The 21,693-nt window shown below is 36.0% G+C and overlaps 1 pseudogene; it reads left to right on the forward strand.

Moving 5' to 3' along the window:
* The first annotated feature begins 13,922 nt into the window (after positions 1-13,922).
* On the forward strand, positions 13,923-14,807 carry LOC127562912 (ADP/ATP translocase 3-like; annotated as a pseudogene).
* Positions 14,808-21,693: the final 6,886 nt, after the last annotated feature.

Here is a 21,693-nt window from a genome sequence, read left to right on the forward strand (position 1 = left end):
TGCAAGTCACAGATTAAAAGTCTTCAAGTACTGCTGGTAAGGATTTCCTTATCAGCAGAACTTATTTCAAATGTTAAACATGGATATAAGTCATTATAACTTTTCTTTTCTACCAATTATGATGTGATAAACTGCTTTTTTCTTTTTAAAATGTCCCTTATATGTTAAGAACTTAAAAAAGCCACTTTTTTCATAGTTGTATCCCTAGCACTTACAATGTCTGACATATAGTAATAAGTATTTATTGACTGATTGACAACAGAGGATTCTTGGGAGAAAGGGTTATCAGAAAGTAATAGTAATTTATCAGTCAATAAGTATATTTATCACCTATTATAAACCAGGCATTGTTATAAATTCTGATGATACAGATAAAAATGAAACAGTCCCTCCTTTCAAAGACCTTATGTCCTTTCAGGGGAGATAACATGTACCTACATAAGTATATACAAGGTTTCTAAAGAATAAATATAAGGTAATTTGGAGAGAGATGACATAATAGCTAGAAGAAATCAGGAAAGACCTTGTGTAGAATATGGTACTTGAGTAAAACTTTGAAAGAAATTGGAAAGGCAAAACATAAGGTGGAATTCATTTTAAGTATGGGATACAGCCTGTGAATGCAATAATGAATGCACAAAACATTTATGTAATTCTTACAATGTAAAAAACAAACATTGGGGAAGCATAACTGAAAATAAGGTGACCCTTCCTCTCAAGTAGTTCATATTCTAGTGAGAGAGAGACAATATATGCAAGTCAATTAAATCAGTCTTGTCTAAGACAAAATAGGAAAATCAGAATATGTAAAATGTGAAAAAAAAAGTGATGTAAAATAAAACTGGAAAAGCTGATTGACATCATGTTGGGAAGGACTTTAAATGACAATTGATAGAGGGAACAGGAAGCCATTGGGATTTAATTGAATAGAAAGGTCATATGGTTAGACCTATGCTTTGAGAATATCACTATGATAGTGATGTGGAGGATGGGTAGAAGAGGAAAGAGTCAAAGCAAGTAAATGGATCAGGAGGCTATTTTAGTAGGCGAGGGGAAAGGTGATGAGGATCTGAAATAGGACGGTGGATGGATGAGTGAAGAGAAGGGCATAGATACAAGACATGTTGACGAGGAAAGAAAAGATTTGGCAGCTGATTGGATGTATAGAGGGATGGAGATTGGGATATTGAGGATGAGGCAGATTGTGAAATTCCAGAGACTGAAAGAAGTATGAAAGAAATGTGGGTGATACAATGAGATCGACTTTGGAGCTTTTGAATTGAATACCTATAATATTTCATTTTGAAATGTCCAATAGGCAGTTTGTGATGTGAGACTGGAACTCGGGAGAAGGACTAGGTTAGACATATACATCCGAATACATAATCACCTGAATAGAGATGCTAGATAATTCAAAATAGATAATTAAGCCTTTGGCAATTGATGAGGTCACCAACAGGCAGAAAATAAGAAGATAAGATGGTCCATGACAATGTTTTGGAGGCATATCCATATTGTATACCACAGTGGTTTAAAAGAAAATAATCCAAAACAACATGCATCAATAAAAACAGATTTTTTTTTTAGATAAAGGGATTTAGAAGTCAATATCACACCTAGTAATGTATCTAATGGCAAAAATAGATTATTGGGATAATAGTGCAGAACATGAGAATTAAATATGGTTTGCTTCCTTTCATGTTCAAGTGGTTATTTTCCATTGGTCAGAAGTAGAGAAATCAGGACTTTTCTTTTTTTTTCACATTGCAAACAACAGTCTGAAAGAACAAATCTACAATATGTCAATATCTCTCTCCCTATATCCTTCAAGGTACATGATATCCAAAGCAACAAAAAGAAAGACATGGGAACTGTGGACATAGAACTGTGTTAGAGACCATAATTCTATCTGAATTAGATCTGCAGTCATTCAGATAAAGGTCATACACAAACAGGTTTCTACATGTGGTTTATAAAGCATGAATACATGTTTTCCTCCATAGGTTACTGGAAGAGCCCCTGGGGATGATGGAATCCTGCCAAGTAGCACTGATTTTTGCCAGTCTCCCAATCCCAGTCACAGAACTTAGATCTCAGATAGGAAGCAATAAAAGGAGACACAGACAAAATATGTTTATGCCAGCCATACAACCCTAGAGACATACCTTGAGTTGGATACTTTTCAAAAGGTTGAACTTGTTTACATCCATCTTTAGATATTCCAAAAATTTGGAGAGTGGCACAAAGATTGGGAAATCTACAGGGAAAGGAAAATTTAAGAAATAGAACATCTCTTTGCTGCTGCTAGAAACAATAGATTTACAAAGGTTAAGCCTACCCTCCAACATATTCCTATAAAAGACATCACAAATTTTGTCCAAAATTTTCTGAGTGAACTCTCATTTTATAGATTGGGAAACAAGGGCAGAGAGGTAAAGTGACCAAGGTTACTTTGCCAGGTCTTGGTCACATATAGAAGTGAAGGACCACAACCCTCCAACGTCACTACTCCTTTCAAAGCAAGTAAGCTCCAGAACCTCTTCCAAGCAGCGTTTCAAAGAGGGAAGCCTCCTCACATCAACTTCAATAATTTTAACTCACTTGAGCATGATTTCTTGTCTCAGGCAAGGATCAAGAAGAGTTTCTTTGTTTGTTTCTCCTAGAATTGATCCTTTTCTTAAATAAAAATGTTTCATTCTATCCTTTTTTTTTTTTTTTTTTTTTTTTGCGGGGGGCGGGGATGGATTGTGTTTTTGTTTTGTTTTGTTTTTTTGCAGCAAAGCAGGTAAAAGTCTTATAGAGATGAAAAGATTTAACCAATTTATATCATCTACAACTGCTCTCTTTGTAAGGGTGGTAGGAAACCAGGCCATGCTAAAATGACAGGAAAAGATAATGATAAATGTTGAAGGAGAAATATGGGGAAACTGGGACACTAATGCATTGTTGTTGGAATTGTGAAATGATCCAATCATTCTGGCAAGCAATTTGGAACTGTGCCCAAAATGTATAAAAATGTGCCTACCCTTTAATCCAACAGTCTCATTTCTGAGTCTGTGTCCCAAAGAGATCATAAAAGAAGGAAAAGGGCCCTGTGCAAAAATATTTGTAGTAATCGATCTTGTACTGGTAAGGAATTGGAAATAGAGTATATGACCATCAGTTAGGGAATTGTAGTGTTCTCTTCTTTTGTATAATATATGATGGTTCTCTGGGAGCAGGTTTCTTGGAGAGGTTTTTTGGAGGCAGCCTTAGTTTTGGTTCAAAGTAATAATCACCTCAAACGCAGCCAGCTGATAAAAGTTCAAATCTTTTATTGTCTCATCCAAAATAGCCCAGTTAGCTTTCTTTGGCTCCGAGAGCTCTTGTTGCTAGCTTCAGTCTCCAGTTCTCTCTGAATCTTGATTCTGCCTGACTGCAGATTAGTTTCTTAATCTCCTTAACTGACTCCTCCACTGATTCCTCACTCTGTCAATCTCCTGAATTCACTCACTCCATTGACTCAGCTCCTTTTTATGCTCTTTTAGAGGTGTAAACTCAAAGGTCGACTCCTCCTCCAAGAGTGGGATTAAGCCAATGTGTAAACTCTCTTAAATGTGTGAATTCTCCCAAAGGTGTGAACTCCAAAGGTGTAAACCCAAGCACATAAGCACTGTTTCTATCCATTCCACTGAGTTAACACTAGGATTCTAACAGGGAATAGCCAAATAAGTTATGGTATATGAATATAATGAAATATTATTATTTTATAAGAAATGACAACCAGGCTGATTTTAGAAAAACCTGGAAAGACTTACATGAACTGATGTTGAGTAAAGTGAACAGAACCATGAGAATATTGTACACAGTAACATCAAGATTATGTAATGATCCACTATGATGTATTTGACTCTTCTCAATTGTGGTAATTCAAAGAAACTCCAATAGATTCAGGATGAAAAATGCCATCTGCATCGAGAGAGAGAACTATGGAGACTGAATATGGATTGAACACAATATTTTCATTCTTTTGTTTGTTGTTTGTGGGATTTTTTCTTTCTCATAGGTTTTTTCCCCATTTTTGTCTGATTTTTTCTTTTTTTTAAAAAGGTATTTTTGTTTTTCAAAACATATGCATGGATACTTTTTCAACACTGACCCTTGCATAGCCTTATGTTTCAGATTTTTCCCTCCTTCCCCCTACTCTGTCCCCTAGATGGCAAGCAATACAATATATGTTATACATGTTAAAATATATGTTAAATCCAAAATATGTAAACATATTTATACAATTCTCTTGTTGCACAAGTAAAATCAGATCAAAAAGGAAAGAAAATGAGTAAGAAAACAAAATGCAAGTGAACAACATCAAAAAGAGTAAGAATGTTATGTTGTGATCCATACTAAGTTCCCACAGTCCTCTCTCTGGGTGTAGATGGCTCTCATCATGACAAGATCATTGGAACTAGCATCAATCATCTCTCATTGTTGAAAATCACCTTCATCAAAATTGATCGTTATGTAATATTGATGTTGCCATGTACAATGATTTCTTAATTTTGCTCATTTCACTTAGCATCAGTTCAGGTAAGTCTCTCCAGTTCTCTCTAAAATCATCTTCCTGATTGTTTCTTATAGAAAATTATATTCTATAACATTCATATACCATAACTTATTCAGCCATTCTCCAACTGATGGGCATCCATTCAGTTTCCAGTTTCTTGCCACTTCAAAAAAGGTTGCCACTAATGTTTTTGCACATGTGGGTCCCTTTCCCTGCTTTAAGATTTCTTTGGGATACAAGCCCAGTAGAAACAGTACTGGATCAAGGGGTATGCAATTTGATAACATTTCGCCCTACACATGAGCACATGATATTTTTCCAACTGATTAGATCTGACTTTATTTGTGTGGAAAGTGTTTTGTATTTGTGTTCATGTAGTTCCTGACTTTCCCCTGGCAGATAGATTCCCAAATATTTTACATTGTTGTCTTATTTTTATTGTACAATATGACATATATGAAAGTATATTTAATAGAATTGCACAAATTTAACCTATGTCAGATTGCTTGCTATCTTGGGGAGAAGGGAGGTAAGAAAGGGAGGGAGGAAAATCTGAAACATAAATAAAACCTTACAAAAGTGAATGTTGAAAACTATGAATTTGGGAAAACAAAATACTATTAAGAATTAAAAAAATGTTGAAAACTCTCTTTACGTATATTTGGAAAATAAAATATTATTGAAAAATAAAAAAAAGAAAACATGCTATGGACACTGGCTTAATTCTATGCTTTTCCATTTCATGTTTGTTATCTGGGGCCAGTGCCAATGTTAGAGCAATTCTGGAAGATAATAGCTTTGGGGAAAAGTGCAAATTGGGTCTGTAAATAGATATAATCTTGAAACCTGAGATCATGCTACTCCCCATTCTCAGTGCTATCTCCCTGGATTCCTCAGTAGATTACAGAATGAAAGGCACCTGTTAGAACATCTGGCACAACATCTCACCTGGATGACAAATGAACACCAGACAGGGCCAGTCTAAGGTCACAATAAGGATTTTTTGCAGAACTATAACGATGGCCTCTGTTTATTTCAGAATCTTCCAGAAACACAGTTCTTTCAAAAAAAAAAATCACATCAAGGAGTTCCTACTTTCCTTCTCACTCAACTACTGCTATCCCTACAGCCCATGCATGCTGTGATACCACTGACTCCTGTGTCATATAATCCTGTGCAAATGTCAGTCCCAATTTTTCTTAATTTTTGAGAATAATTTATGTAGTATTGGAACAATGTGGAATTGTTCTTTAAAAGTTTGATAGGATTCTCCTATAAGTCCATTAGGACCAAGAGTCCTATTCCCCTTCAACTGATATTTAGTTTGCAACTAGTTCTCTTTCCTTTTCTAGTATTAGACTATTGGCATTAGCATTAAATGGGGTTGAGAAATTCTACTAGTAGAAGTTAGGATTCTAACTGATACTTGAAGGAAGTCAGGGAAACTAAGAGGCAGAGATGAGGGGGGAGAACATTACTGCCATGGGGGACAGACAGTAAGAGTACACAGACTTGGGAAATGGAGTCTCCTAGACAAGAAAAAAAGGAAACCAGTGTTATTAGATGAAAGCATATGTAGAAGGGAATAAAGTGGGAAAAAAAACCTGGAAAAGTAAGGAAAAGACCCTGTTATATAGGGGTCTACAGGTCAAATAGAGAGTTTTGTATTTGATCTTGGAAGTGATAAGGAGTCATTGGAGTTTATTGAATAGGTCAGGATAACATGGCCAGACTTGTGATTTAATTAGCAAGCAAAATCACTCAGGTAGCTGAGTGGAAGTTAGAACTCAGTGGAGAGAGATTTGAGGAACTGAAATCATAGATAGTTAAGAAGATGGCATTTGAGAATGGAATTTGGATTCTTGGATCACAGCTTTTAAATCTAGGAATGATTAGCTCCTGTCTACCAATGGAATGCATCAAATAAGAAGCTTCTAGGAGGGCAGGAAATCTTGTCACTCTAATCAAAATTAAACTGAAAAAGAAGAGAAAGAAAGTAAACTGCCTCTATTTATTTACTAAACCAAATCCTAGAGAGAACAGCTTCAGTATAGGATGAAGACTGGCAATAAAGTCACCTAAAAATTGGAAGTACAGAAAAATTAAGACTGGAGTCTGGTAAAAATCTGTGTTCTCAGATATCTATCCCCCATATAATTTTCTCCCTAAACCCTTTCCTCTTAAAATTCTTTCTAGTAAGTAGAGTATCATCCTCCTCCCCATCCTGCCAAATTTGAAACCTAAGTGATATCCTTGACCATCCCCATCTTCCATTTCTACTCCTCTTTGCCAAGTTCTGTGTTGCCAAGTCCTCTTCATTCTATCTAATTTCCTTCAGAGCTCAGTTTACACAGTACTTTCTCTATAAAGACGTTTGTGATTTCTCCAGCTATAGTGCCTTCTCCTAAAGAATTACCTTATATTAATTTAAATACATTTTGTATATGCTAGTACACATGTATTGTCTCTTCCAATAGATTGTAAACTCTTTAAGAAAAGGAATTGTTCATTTTGGCCTTTATATTCTCAGTGATAGAGTAAATAAATATATGTTATGTTTGGTTCATTGATCAACTATTGAGTACATTAAAGAGTAATAATGGGGCGTGAAATCTGAATTAAAATAAAGACCTCAAACAGTACCTGCTCATACCTATCATTTCCTAAATGCTTATTAAATGGGATGTAATAGAATTGGGGGTAGAATTCTCATATTTATCTTGATTTTTGAGGAAGTAAGTGGGTTTCAAGTTGTAAGTGCATGAGGACAGTGGATTCCAGGGCTAGGCAGAAACAGGTCTCCCTTACAATGGAACTGACTAGAAGTCATAAAGTCCTGGGTACTAGTAATGAATTCCACAAAGTGATTCCAGGACCTGGGGTGGGGGTGGGAGGGGAACTTTGGTGAGAGAACTATTACAGATACTGCATATTGAAATATGATTCTGGGATCACAGTTATTTCCCTATAAGAAAAGAGAGCTCTCCAGGAGAATCTATGAGAATATAATTAGCAGTATTGATGAGATGCTTATGAGCACATGTAAGTGTATCTACAATTAATAAGAACCCGAGAAAAAAGGCATGAAGGCTGTCAAAAGAATGTGGCAATAGTTGGTTTGAGCAGGGTTATGCTTTGGGATTGTTCATCCTATTTTAAGGCAGACATCCTCTCCCACTCATGATAATAATATTTATTCATTTAATGTTTTAAGGGTTTTTAAAATTCCTTTTGTTACAATGAACCTCTGAAATAGATATTGTAAGAGTTCTTTTGATCTAGACCTATGATTATTTGGTATAGTTGACACCTAAAGAAACTATATAAATGCAGATATGAATTATTCCACAATTGATGGTTGTGGAATAAGATCTATGTGAATGAGAGATTAAAGGATTTTCTCAGAGTCACATAGTATATGTAAAAGACAAAATTTGGAACCAGGTCTTATTGACTTTGAGACTGGACTTTCTATTCCCTATGCCATCTTGTTTGTCATGGCAAATATCATTATTCCTATTTCATAGATGAGGAAACTGAAGCTTAGATAAATTTATACGAATCTAAGTGGCAGAATCAAGATTCAAAACCAGATTTTTTTTCCTAGCAAAATGGAAGGAGTCAGGAGTGTCTAGTCTCTCTCCTAGTTACTATATAGCAATAGTAATATGTAGTTTTCAACATGACATTGCCTTTAGCGAAATCCTAGTTCCTATTATAAATGGAAAATATAAAACAAAAGAAATGAGGGCTGAGAATGTTCTTGATTATTGGGGGCTTAGTAGGAGGAGAAGACTTCTGTTGCTACTATGAAAATAAGAGATCTTGACTATCGGGCACCAGATTAGAACCCAAAGCATTGGCATAAAATGAAAATACGACTGTCTATTTGTAAAATTTATTGGATGCCAAAGGGTGTCTTGGTAGCTCAACCAAATACTAAAAATTTGGAGGACAAAGTCCTAAGCCACTGTTAGATCCCAGACTATGTTAGATTTGCTGTTTAGAGGCTCATAGGGAAAAAAAAACAAAACAAAACTGATAGATGAAACCAAAACAGAACAGAACAAAACATGCTCTAAGTCTCTTCAAAATATTCTTTATTTTCTCTACTCAGGAAATCTAAGTTGTGGCCCTTTAATCTCATAATTTAATGATTTCTCCAGTTGGGTAATTATCAATGTAGCCAGAAGATAATTGACTATCTTTCAAAAACAGGCCTTTCAGAATTCCTTATACTAACTTGAGATAAGAGCATGGAAGCATTTTTTGTTTTGTTTTGTATTATTTTTTTCCCTAGGGTTACCAAGCAGGGAGAGAGATATTTCCTGCTTATAAATGTGGGAAATGTAATTTCCAGATACTATGATCCAAGTTATTTACATGGAGCCAAGAGAGAACAAAACATCAACCGAGAAGGAAGTGATGTTGGCTTTGGTATCTAAATCTCATCATTTCATCATTTGGACATACTTGTTTTAAGCAATGAGGAAGAGCATATAATATCTTAGGCTCTATGGGAGAGACTTTGCTCTCAGAGGAGTTGTTGGCTTAAATATTAACTTGTTGATTAATTTATTTCAAGAATAAAATTTTAGAGGAATGATCGCTGATGATAATGTGTGTGCGTGTGTTTTTTTTTTCCCCCCAGGGATTGAATTTAGGATTATAAAGTTAGAGCTGAAAGGGATCTTTGAAATCTGTTTATACAACACCCTCATTTTACAGGTAGAAAAAAGTTTAGAAATATGAAGTAACTTAAGCTAACACACTTGTAGCATTGGGGTTTATAAGTTTGTTCCCTAGTATATTCACTCTAAGCGCAAAGATCTCTGTGTATCAAACCTACAGAAATCATATGATAATCTCAATAGAGACAGAAAAGCTTTTTAACAAAATACAGCATTCCTGTTAAAAACATTAGAGCATAGGAAAAAGTAAATAATAAGCAGTATCTAAAACCAATAGCAAGCATTATTTGTAACAGTGAGAAGTTGGATACATTCTCAGTAAGATCAGGGGTGAAGCAAGGATGTCCATTATCACAATTAGTATTCAACATTGTACTAGAAATGTTGGCTTTAGGAATAAGAAAAGAAAAAGGAATTAAAAGAATTGGAATAGGCAACGAGGAAATAAAACTATCATTCTTTGCAGATGTTATGATGGTATACTTAAAGAATTCTAAAAAATCTACTCAAAACAATTAATAGCTTTAGCAAAGGGATAGGATATAAAATAAACTCATACCAATCAACAGCATTTCTATATGTTACTGACAAAGACCATCAGCAAGAGATAGTCAAGAATATCAAGGGAATTAAAAAAAATACAAAGGAGTAAAACTAAATATTATAAAGCAACAGTCATCAAAGCCATTTGGTACTGGCTAAGAAATAGAGTGGTGGATTGTAATGGGCCAGAGCATGAATCAATAATAAAGGCCAATAGTTATCTAGTATTTGATAACCCCCCAAACTCCACCTTCTGAAATAAGAACTCACTATTTAACAAAAATTGCTGGGAAACTGGAAAATAATCCAAAATGAAAAATGAAAAACCTGACATAGATTTACATCTCACACCCCATACCAAAATAAAGTCAAAATGGGTATATGATTTGGACATAAAAGATGATACTATAAACAAATTAGGAGAGCAAGGGATAATTTACCTGTCAGATCTTTGGAGAAGGGAGGAAATAACTAGGGAACATTATCAAAGGCAAGATGAACAACTTTGATTACATTAAATTAAAAATGTTTTTGCACAAACAAAACCAAAGGAAATTATTAAAAGGGAAGTACAAAGCTGAGAAAAAATATTTACAGCCAGTGTTTCTGATAAAGATCTCATTTCTAAAACATATAGAGAACTGTGTCAAATTTGAAAGAATATGAGTCATTCCCCAATTGATAAATCATCAAAAGATATGAACATATAATTTTCAGATGAAAAAATATAGTCATATGAATAAATGCTCTAAATCACTATTGTTTAGAGAAATACAAATTAAAACAAATTAAAACCTCAAACTTGTCAGATTGGCTAAAATGACAAGAAAAAATAATGATAAATGTTGGAAGGGATGTGGGAAAACTGGAACATTAATTCAATGTTGGTGGAGTTGTGAACTAATTCAACCATTCTGGAGAACAATTTGGAATTATGCCCAAAAGGTTATAAAATTGTGTATACTCTTTGACCCAGCAGTACCATTACTGGGTTGGTGATCCAAATCATAAAAGAAGGACATATGCAAAAATGTTGTAGCAGCTCTTTTGGTGGTAGCAAAAAATTGGAAAATGAGTTGACTTCCATCAGTTAGGGAATGGCTGAATAAATTGTATAATATTAAGACAACGGAATATTATTGTTCTATAAAAAATAATGAACAAGCTGATTTTAGAAAGGCCTGAAAAGATTTACATGAACAGATGCTAAGTGAAATAAACAGAACTGGGACTATATTATACACAATAACAGCAAGAATGTGCAATGATAAATTATGAAACACTTGGTTCTTCTCAGTGGTTCAAGGATCCAAAGTAATACCAATGGACTTTGGACAGAAAATGCCATCTGCATCCAGAAAAAGAACTATGGAGATAGAATGTAAATCAACACTTGCTATGTTCATTTCTTTTTTCTGTTTTTTTTTTTTCAGTTTCTCCCATGGTTTTTCCCTTTTGCTCTGATTTTTCTCTCCCAACATGATTCATAAAGCAATGTGTATTAAAAATAAAAAATAAAAACAACTCTGTGTGTCTTCACTTAAAACCATAACTCATGAATCTTCACCAATGTTTACTGTTTCATCAATCAGAGGACACTAGCTTGAAGCAAAGGCATAAAATGAAATAGCATAATAAAAGAAATTATTATAAAGTATTCTTCCAATCAATGCAGGGCACCCTTTCCCACAAATGTACATACCAGTGGAGAGAGTGGCCATGAAGAGGGATTATGTGTAAAAACACACAATGGAAAAACTTGTGGAGGGTTAATTCATATATTTTAGATGATACAGAACCAGAGATGCTCCACTGGCTCATTTTGGGGGCTTGTTCTCTATTGGACGTGGCATCTCTATTGGGTACCTTTGCATCAATCTGTAGTCCCTACTGGTATTGTGGTTGTTGCTGGGCAAACAGTCTTAGCTGAGCATTGCTCCGTTAGCTTGTTGCATCTCTGCTGAATGCATTGTTTTGTTGGGGTTTTTGACTGTTATATATTACAGTCAGGGGCTTTATTCCCTATTTCTGTCTTCTGGACTATTTTCATTAGGGCTACTTGTGGACTGTCTCAGTTCCAATCTCCAATGATTTAATAGCTAGAATATTTACCACATAAAGAGCCAGGCAGGGTAATATTAAGTTTTTTCTTAGACTCCTGTGTTTGCACAAAGATTAACACTTTCTGTTATAGATAACTAGCTAATAGTCTTAGTTATCCAATATCTTGTATGGTTTAGTATAAATTTACCAATTAGCATTTATAAATGTTCCAGGCATTGTGCAAAGTATGAAAATAAATTTGAAGCAGTAAGTCAAGAGAACAAAATCTTTGTTTTCCATCCATTTAACCCAAGACTTGTCTTTGTTATTTATGTATGCTCTGTTATCAGCAAATTTTTATTTCTTTGGTGTTATACTTTGTTCAGTAGGATGGTAGACTTGGTAGCATTGGGAGATGAAGGTTATATGGGAAGAAGGCCAATGTTGCTAAAATAGAGAGTGGGAGAAAGGGAGCAAAGTATAAAAAGAAAAAGTTTTCTACTTTTTGTAGAGAAGAGCAAAGTTCTGAAGGGTTTTAAAATACAAACAGAAGATTTTACAGTTGATCTTGGGATCAATTCTTATTTTGCTTGGAGGTTTCGGATGTAGAAATGTTGACTTTGTTATCTTCTCCTGAGTGTGTTTTGATGTTTTTGTCACTATACTAACGTTTTGTGTTCAGAATCTTTTTCTGTTGTTTGCTCATTTCCCTAGACTTATTACTTGGCTTTTAACTCTTTGTTAAAATAGAGCTCTGTTTCCAGGATAGAGGATGCAATGTCCCAAACTTCAGGGGTTTTATGCAGCTATTTTTAGAGAGCCTTCTAGGGACCTGTAATTTTTCAGTTCTTCCAAGATGGTTTGATCCAAGGAGAAATGTGTTTACTACTCTCCTAACCTATGCCATGGTCTGTGAGTGACCACAAGCACTCTTTTCTGCCCTGGAACTGTGAGGAAGATCCCTGATCCACTCTGGCTAGTGTCCCTCCTCACCTTTTTGACTGTGAGTGAGGATCTAAGTATTGGAAAATCAACAGAATCCTGTTAGTGCTAGTAAAGAGACCTCCTCCTGACCAGGTATTTGACTTCCTTACTGTGCGTGGGCTGAAACCTCCAGAATCCACCATCACTGAAACTGTGGCTGCCACTGCCGATTCAGTGGCTCCTAAGATCTGCTCCTGGTTTGCTGGTTTGCTAAGGGAAACCAGCTCTCACTCTAGGGAAACAATCCTTTCTTGTAGACCTCCTAAGTTGTCTTTGGTGTCTGTGGGCTAAGAGGTCTGAAGCTGCTACTGATTCAGAGGCTTGTTTCTGGTTTGCTAAGGCCAATGTACCCTGGTGTGGTCTGTATCAGGACTGTGCTATTCTCCTGTCCTGGTGCATTAAAGCTGACCTAAGTTGTTTTGGGCTGGAAAATTGTTGCACTTGTCTTTTTGTGGATTAAGATGCGCTAAAATTTGTTTAGAGTCATTATTTAATCTGGAGGAGAGCTCAGTGGAATCCCTGCATTTACTCTACCATCTTGGATCTGCCTGTAATTTATGTTTGATCTTGGAGGTAAGATGAAAGCAACAGAGTTTACTGAATGAGAGAAGGGCATGATATAGTTGAAGATGTACTTTGGAAAGATCACGTTGGTCAACGAGTGGAAGATACATTGGAGAGGAGAGGAACTTGAGCCAATGAGATCATCAGAAGACTATTGTAATAATTCAGGTGCAAGGTGATGGATGCCTGCATTCATATGAATTTATAAGCTCACATTCTAATGGAGGAAGACAAAACATGAAAAGAAAACTAAAAGGAAGTGACACAAAGGTACCCATGGAGGCTGAAAAAGAAAGTCTAGAATACAACCTGGAGAGGAATGAAACATAACTGGCCTATGTGCCCTTCTTAAATGGAGATTCTGGTGGAAACCATCCAAACAGAGGGAAAGGCTACAGGGACAAAAGTTACTTCCAGTGTAGAAATTCCAGGACTGGCCCCTTTCGATCCAAGCTGTAGTAGGGGCCTGTGCAGGCTGCAACAAGTTCCCCAGCTTTCAGTCCTCTCTCACTGACTTTTTTGCTCCATCTCCAACACCTTCCCCTTCTGTAACTATGATAGAATGGGCCATCTCCTTCGCCAAGGACTTCTTGGCTGGTAGCATCTCTGCTGCTATCTTCAAGACTGTGGTGGCGGGATCCAGTGAGTGGAGCTACTATTACAGGTATAGCTTGCAAGTAAACAAAATGCTGCAGATAAGCAGTACAATGGCATAATGGATTGCATAGTCTAAATTCCAAAAGATTAAGGGATGCTTTTCTTCTGGCGGGGTAAATTAGCAAATGCCATCAGTTATTTCCCCACTCAGGCCTTAATTTTGCCTTTAGGGATAAGTATAAGCAAGTGTTTTGGGAAGGAGTAGACAAGCACACACAATTCTGGAAGTTTTCTGCCAGCAATCTTGCCTCTGGTGGTACCATTGGAACCACTTCTCTCTGCTTTGTCTGCTCCTTGTATTTCACGAGAATCTGCTTGGCAGCTGATGTTGGAAAATCTGGCACTGAGAGAGAATTCAAAAGTCTGGGAGACCACCTTGTGAAAATCACCAAGTCTGATGGAATTCATGGCTTGTGTCAAGCTTCCAAGGTCTCAGTGCAGAGTATCATTATCTATAGAGCAGCCAATTTCAGGATCCATGATACAGCAAAACATATGCTCCCAGATCCCAAGAAAACTCATTGTGATAAAATGGATGATTGCCCAAAGGATGACTGCTGCGGCAGGTGTGATCTCCCATCCCTTCAGTAAGGTGGCGAATTATGATGCATCTGGGTGCAAAGGAGCTAATATCATATACTCTGACAATTGACTGCTGGAGGAAGATTGCTAAAGATGACAATGACAAAGTTTTCTTTAAGGATATCTAGTCTAATGTTCTTAGAGGCATGGGTGGAGTTTTCATGCTTATCTTGTGTGATGAATTGGAGAAAGTTGTCTAAGTACATCCTAACTAAAAATGGGACCAGTAAATATAGATCATGTAGAATACTTAACTATACTTAGCATTTTGCACCATTGTCCATCAAGAAATTCCTTTTATCTTTTTATCCAGACCAGATCATGTTTGTAGAGGAGACAGGAAAAGTTCTTAGAAAAAGGATTCATTTGTTGGGATCTATTATCCACACAGTGAAACTGATGATGATTCAGTGTATTGATTCTATTGGTTTTTAGGAAAATAACAGTTACTGTGGATCCAAGGAGGCGAATCAGATTAGACCATCTAGTTTAAATGTTCTTTTGTAGGACCACAAATTTGTGTTTAAGTATTTATTTAAAAAAATCATGTCTCTCATTCGTACTCAAGCACTATATATATACTATTTTGCATAGTTGACTCTGGCAATTATGATAATCTGTGTTGGGCATTCTGTTGTAAAACAATATATAACCTGAAAGTGCTGAGGAAGAAGGCCAGTGTATATGCATAATTATTCAGTTTGAAATTAAATGGATTATTTATCTACCAACCTTCCTTCTATTGCCTACTTCTTCATTTTTTTGCTGCTTTGAAAAACTTCTTCTGGGAGATTTTACAGGAACCATGAAAACAATGGAAATCCATGGATTCTGAAATTTGGTAGGAGTCTAGATAAATGATCTACATAGAATGGAGAATGAAAATAAATGAGGATAAAATAAAGTTTTCAGATTATCTGTGAATATGAGTATCTCCAGGCCTCTCTGAAATCATCCCGCTGGTCATTTCTTACAGAACAATAATATTCCATAACATTCCATAACTTATTCAGTCATTCTCCAACTGATGGGTAATCACTCAGTTTCTTGTTCCTTGCCACTACAAAAAGGGCTGCCACAAAATTTTTGTACATGTAGGTCCTTTTACCCTATTTTAGGATTTCTTTGGGATATAAGTAGAGACACTGATGAATCAAAGGGCATGCACAATTTGAAAGCTCTTTGGCTCTCCAAATTGCTTTTCAAAATGATTGGATCAGTTCATAACGACACCAACAATGTATTAGTTTTCCTACTTCCCCTCCAAAATTCATCATTATCTTTTTCTGTCATCTTAGCCAATATGTGAGGTAGTGGTACCTCAGAGTATCTTAATTTGCATTTCTCTGACCAATATTGATTTAGAGCATTTTTTCATATGACTAAAAATGGTTTTATTTTCTTCATCTGAAAATTGTCTGGATATATCCTTTGACCATTTATCAATTAGAGAATAGCTTGTATTCTTGTAAATTTGAGTCAATTTTCTATATATTTTAGAAATGAGGTCTTTATCAGAACCCTTGCATGTAAAATGTTTTTCCCAGTTTATTGCTTCCCTTCTAATCTTGTCTGCATTGGTTTTGTTTGTACAAAAGCTTTTTAACTTAATCAAAATTATTTATTTTGCATTTCATAATGTACTCTAGTTCTTTGACCACAAATGACTTTCTTCTTCACAGATCTGAGAGGTAGACTATCCTTTGTTCTTCTTATTTGCTTATAATATCACTCTTTATGTCTAAATCATGAACATATTTCAACCTTATCTTGGTATAAGGGTGTTAAGTGTGGGTCAATGCCAAGTTTCTGCCATATTAATTTCCAATTTCCCCAGCAACATTTCTCAAATAGTATGTCAATATGACATCATCATTTTTTTGTAAATTAATTTCTGATGAGGTGCAAGAAGTCAACATGCATGTGGTTGTCTGAAATGAATTTGCAGACCCAAATCCAATCAAAGGAAATAGCTTTTTTGTGATTCTTAGTAAGCAGGCAAAATTCTTAAAGAACTCCCAAGTTACAAAGGGAAAAGGGGAGAGGGAACCTTTTATAGTTAAGGACTCAAAATGGGTATTCTAACTAACTATACTAGTTGTTTGCCTCAGTAAATTATACAAGTTTATCATCTTTCACTTGTTCTCCTGATTGTGTATAGTAATTGTGGGTCCCAAGATAATCCTGTCAATGCACATTTTCTTTTATCAATCCCCCTTCCTATTGCCTACTTCTCTGCCAGAATCTGGTTTTTGGCTGGGATCTTGTTCACCTCATCATTTCCATTTCTGTTTATCCCTTCTAGGTTTGGTAACCATTCTCTTACCTCTTCTGTTCTTTTAGTTATAGTTTCAGTAATGTCAACTTGCAAATACAAAGAGTTAATTAACCACAAAACCAATATTTGAGTGCCTGAGATATGTTTGCCCTTTGAATCATAGGACTTTAGCATCTGGCATGGGGAACAAAAGGTTAGAACTGGAGGACTGAGGTTTACATTTTTACTAGGAATAAATACACGGTCTTAATCAGTTAGAGGCAAAATCAACCCCTTTTTCTGAACATTAAACTCGGCTTGTTCTAAATTGGCCTGCTAAAACTTTAGCTTATTCCTTAAAAATTTCAGAGCCCTTTCTAAAGGTCATTGAACACAACATTCATATGAAATAGGAAACTGAGCAGATGCTATTGTTATTTTCATTTTGTATGAGAAAAAATGTCAGGAGAAGAAAGGTCACATATTTAGTTCAGGATAATGCAGATAATTAGTGAGAGAGTGGTGAGGTCAGGTCGGCTTTTTGAGACAGGAATTATTTGCTTTTATTATGTCCAGGACTCATATTTTAGTGGATAGAAATCAACTGCACTCAGGAAAGCTAGGACTCTAGTTCTGAGTTCTACTTTTAACACTGGGTATATGACACTAATAAAACCATCTGTTGCTTTTCAGTTGTTTTTCAGGTATATCTGATTGTGATCCCATTTGGATTCTTGGCAGAGAAACTGAATGGTTAGCTATTTCCATCTCCAGCTCATTTTACATATAATAAAACAAACAGGGTTAAGTGACTTGCTCAGGATCACACAGCTAGTAAGTGTCTAAGGCCAGATTGTAACTCAAAGAGATGAGTTTATCTGAGTGCAAGCCTGGTACTGTATTGATATAGAATTCTATAAAATACAAGTTTCTTTGATGATTACTCACTATTTCTCTGAAGAGAGTAGAAGTAAGCTTCTTGAGGGCAGGTTTTTCATCAATTATATCTTTATAATTCCCTATACCTTGCACTTAACAGGTTATTAATATTTTAAATGGTTTTTGAACTTGACAAATTGAGACCGCTTTAGAAAATATTTGTTATTTCCCTGGGGCCCCACAGAAATTTTAGCATGTTGGAAGAAAATGGTGAGGAGTGGTGATAGCTGACAGTACCAACTATATACCTTTCCTTTGACATAATGTCACCATTGATCCCTATTTCTTCCCCTTTCAGGCGTCTCCTCTCCTAAAATTCTGATCTCTTCCCAGACTCACTGCGTCTACTCTTATGAGCAGAGTAGACTCCCTTCACTTTTTTTTTTTAAATCCATTAGACGATCAAATATTTGTGCATCTTTGGGGAGAGAGAGACAAAGGCTCAGGAAAACAAATTGTTTAAAAGACAACCACATTTCAATTGACTTAGGAGAGGCTTCTCAGAGCCCCCAGCAATGATTTTTGGGTCTTAGATAAGGCTGCTAGAGAAATATCTTACTGCTTGATGATCCAGTGAAATCTGATGACCCAGGCACTTCTGCTCAATTACATAAAAAGTTCATAGTGGTAAATCATTGAGTGGAAATCATTGAATCACACATAAAATGAAGCAAGCTGTAAGAATTTCTGTTGGTTGAGAAAATCAATTCCTTTTTTTTTTGTGTGTTTTCTCCCTTGAACAAAAAAGAGATTGGAACTTTCTTATACCTTCCTCTACTTATTCCTAACTCTAATATGATTCTTGTAACCTAGAGTCCAAAAACTGATGATCCATATCCATGTCAGAGTTTAAAAAAACAACAGCAAATAAACCGCAGGCATATTTCTTTATGTGATTAAATACTTTCTCCCAGTATGTTCAGGTCACAAGTAAGTAAAGAGAAACAAAGAATATTAAAAATATTTTATATCACCTACAGAATTCCAATGATACAGATGTAACTTGTCTACAAAAGAAGAGAAATTCCATAAAGGATATCTTAGGGAGTGTTCCAAAGCATATTGGTCAGTTGGTTATTGTCCTTCTCAAAGAGGAACAAAATGACATCACTATGTTAGAGTTGAGTTATAGTGTATCCATCTGTGTTTGATAAGCTGATATTAGCTCAGAATGCTCTGCCCCGGGTCAAGCACAAATAGTCCCTATGAACATTTGGGGTAGCTTCTCTAACTTTGTGCACTTTGTGTTTTTTCTGGACTAATTCAATTCTGCTTTGCTCATAGAGCACAGCATCTTCTTTGAGGGCACACCTTGTTGGACCATTCTGTGCCACTGTCTCCCATGTCATACAATCAGTTCTAAAGTTCTTAAGAGATACCTAGAGAGTATTCTTGTATCTCTTTTTCTGACCACCTTGTGAGTGCTTGCATATATTTTGCATTTGAATAATGTATCCCTCTCCCCCCTCCCCGCAATGCCAATGGAGTTGTGCTCTCTGCAGTAGAGTTGGAATGCTTGGCAGTTTAGTCTGAGAAAGGATCTCAGTGTCTGGTATCTTTTCTTGCCAGGTGATTTTCAGAATCTTCCTAAAACAAATCAAATGGAAGCAAATCAGTTTCCTGGAAAGGTTCTCGTATACTGTCCAGGTTTCACATGCATATAACAATGAAATCAGCACAATGAAGCTCTGAAGACCTTCAGTTTGTTAATCAGACTAATATCTCTCCTCTCCCACATTTTCCTTCAGAGCCTCCGAAACACTGAGCTAGCACTGGTAATATGTGTGTGTGAACATCTCTGGAAAGTATACTGCCCAGGTAAGTGAACTCATCCATAGCATTCAAAACTTCACCATTTGCTGTAACTAATGGTTCTACATATGGATGATGTGGTGCTGGTTGATGGAGAACCTATGTTTTCTTGGTGTTAATTATTAGGCCAGAATTAGCACAAGCCTCAGCAGAGAGCAGATGCATACTTTGCTGTATCTAAGCTTCGGAGGCTGATTTGAGTGCACAATCATCTACAAACAAAAAATCATGCACCAACACTCCCTCCACTTTAGTTTTGGCTTGTAGCCTTCTGAAGCATATAATGAAATGATTTACTTAGGATTCAACAGCTAACTTCACAGTTTCAGCTCTTTCAGTTGGTTTAAACCAAGGACTTCTTTACATATTAGACACCATCCCATGCTGCCTCTTCTAGTTTAACATTATATCTAAAACAGCTGTAAGGTTTACCTCTTGTCTTAAACACATACCAATTGCACAGAAATACTTGAAATTTTTAAAGAAAATCCAAGATTTACTTGGAAATCCGTCTAGCAGCATATTGGAGAAGATGTGATGAGTATACTACTACAAATCATAACTGCATCAAAAATAGCCAGTTCCTTCTTCCCATTTCTATCAGTAATAACATCCCATTTGTCAGGAAAAGAAAAATTGTTTCTTTTGTTTTGTTTTGTTTTGTTTTTACATTGAGCACAGAAATCTGGAATAAATAAAAAGAAAAAAGTAATATTATTTGTTAGTTCTCTAGATTAGGGGTCAGCAGTGAGATCAATATGGTCCACTGCCAATTTGTGTATGACTCCCAAGCTAAGAATAGTTTTTACATTTAAAAATAAAATGTATTGGAAGACAAGATAGTGGAGTACAGAAAAAAAAAAAACTCAGCTGAAGTCTCCCAACATTTCCCTCCATAGAACTTTATGATATCTCCTCATACCAAGTTTTGGAGCAACCGAGCCAACAAGAGATCAGAGCGAGGCATTTTTCCAGCCTAAGACAACATAGGAGGATATTGCTGCTGCCAGTGGTAGACTTCGAAGTGGCTGAGAGATCAACAGAGGCAGTAACAGCAGCTTTGGGAGCTCAGCCCAGAGAGAGTAAAGGGGTCAGACAACTGGCCAGAAGAACCACAGGGGATCCTTTGCTGGCACTGGGTATAGCTGGTGATGATTGGCAACTGTAATGCCCAAACATAATTCTGGATTGCAGTCCTATAACAGCAAGGAGTACCTTTGCTTGGGCAAAAAGGAGCAGGGGTCCTGGTCACAGTTTCAAGGTCAAGAGGAGGGCTGGTGCTTATGGCTAGGGGCAGGATCCTTTCCTGGGTAAAGACCACAGCATAGAACAGGAGACAGTGACCTTGCTTCTCCTTGGAGAAACTCACTTTGTTAGAACCCAAAACTTGTGGATTTGTAGCTGTGAAAACAGTAGGACAAAAAAGTCTAAAGCTTGGGACAGTGCCTCCCTCCTCCCACTCCACCCCCCATCCTTCAGGTGAGCTGAGTCCAACTTTAACATAAAGTTCAAAGTCAATAGAGGCTGAAAAAATAAGCAAGCAAGCAAAAACAAAAGGAAGTTGACTATAAAAAGCTACTATGGTGGCAGGAAAGATTGAGATATAAATTCAGAAGACAATAATATGAAAAATGCTACCAAATCTCAATGAAAAATGCTAACAGGACCCAAGCCAAAGAAAAAATTCCTTGAAGCATTAAAGAAAGAGTTAAGAAGAGTAGAGGAAAAATTGGGAAAGAAAATTATGCAAGAAAATTTTGAAAAGGGAATTTACTACTTGGTTTAAAGAGGCATAAAAATGTGGCACAGAAATTCACTGAAGAAAAGATTCTTTATTTTTTAAAAACTTAATAAAATTTAAAAAGTTTCTCCTTATTAAAAAAAAAACAGTACAGAAAAAGAAAGACAGAAAAGGAAAATAAAATAAAACAAAAGAAGACATTACTATATGCCTAGCAGAGCATCAGGAAAGATTAAAAATATATAGCAACAAATTTCTAATAATTATCCTTCAATAAAGGATATAATAGTAGAAGAAATAATAGAAGAAAAATCACGTCTAATTTTGCTTCTTTATA

Source organism: Antechinus flavipes, chromosome 4 (genome assembly GCF_016432865.1).
Source record: "Antechinus flavipes isolate AdamAnt ecotype Samford, QLD, Australia chromosome 4, AdamAnt_v2, whole genome shotgun sequence".
Lineage (NCBI taxonomy): Eukaryota > Metazoa > Chordata > Mammalia > Dasyuromorphia > Dasyuridae > Antechinus > Antechinus flavipes.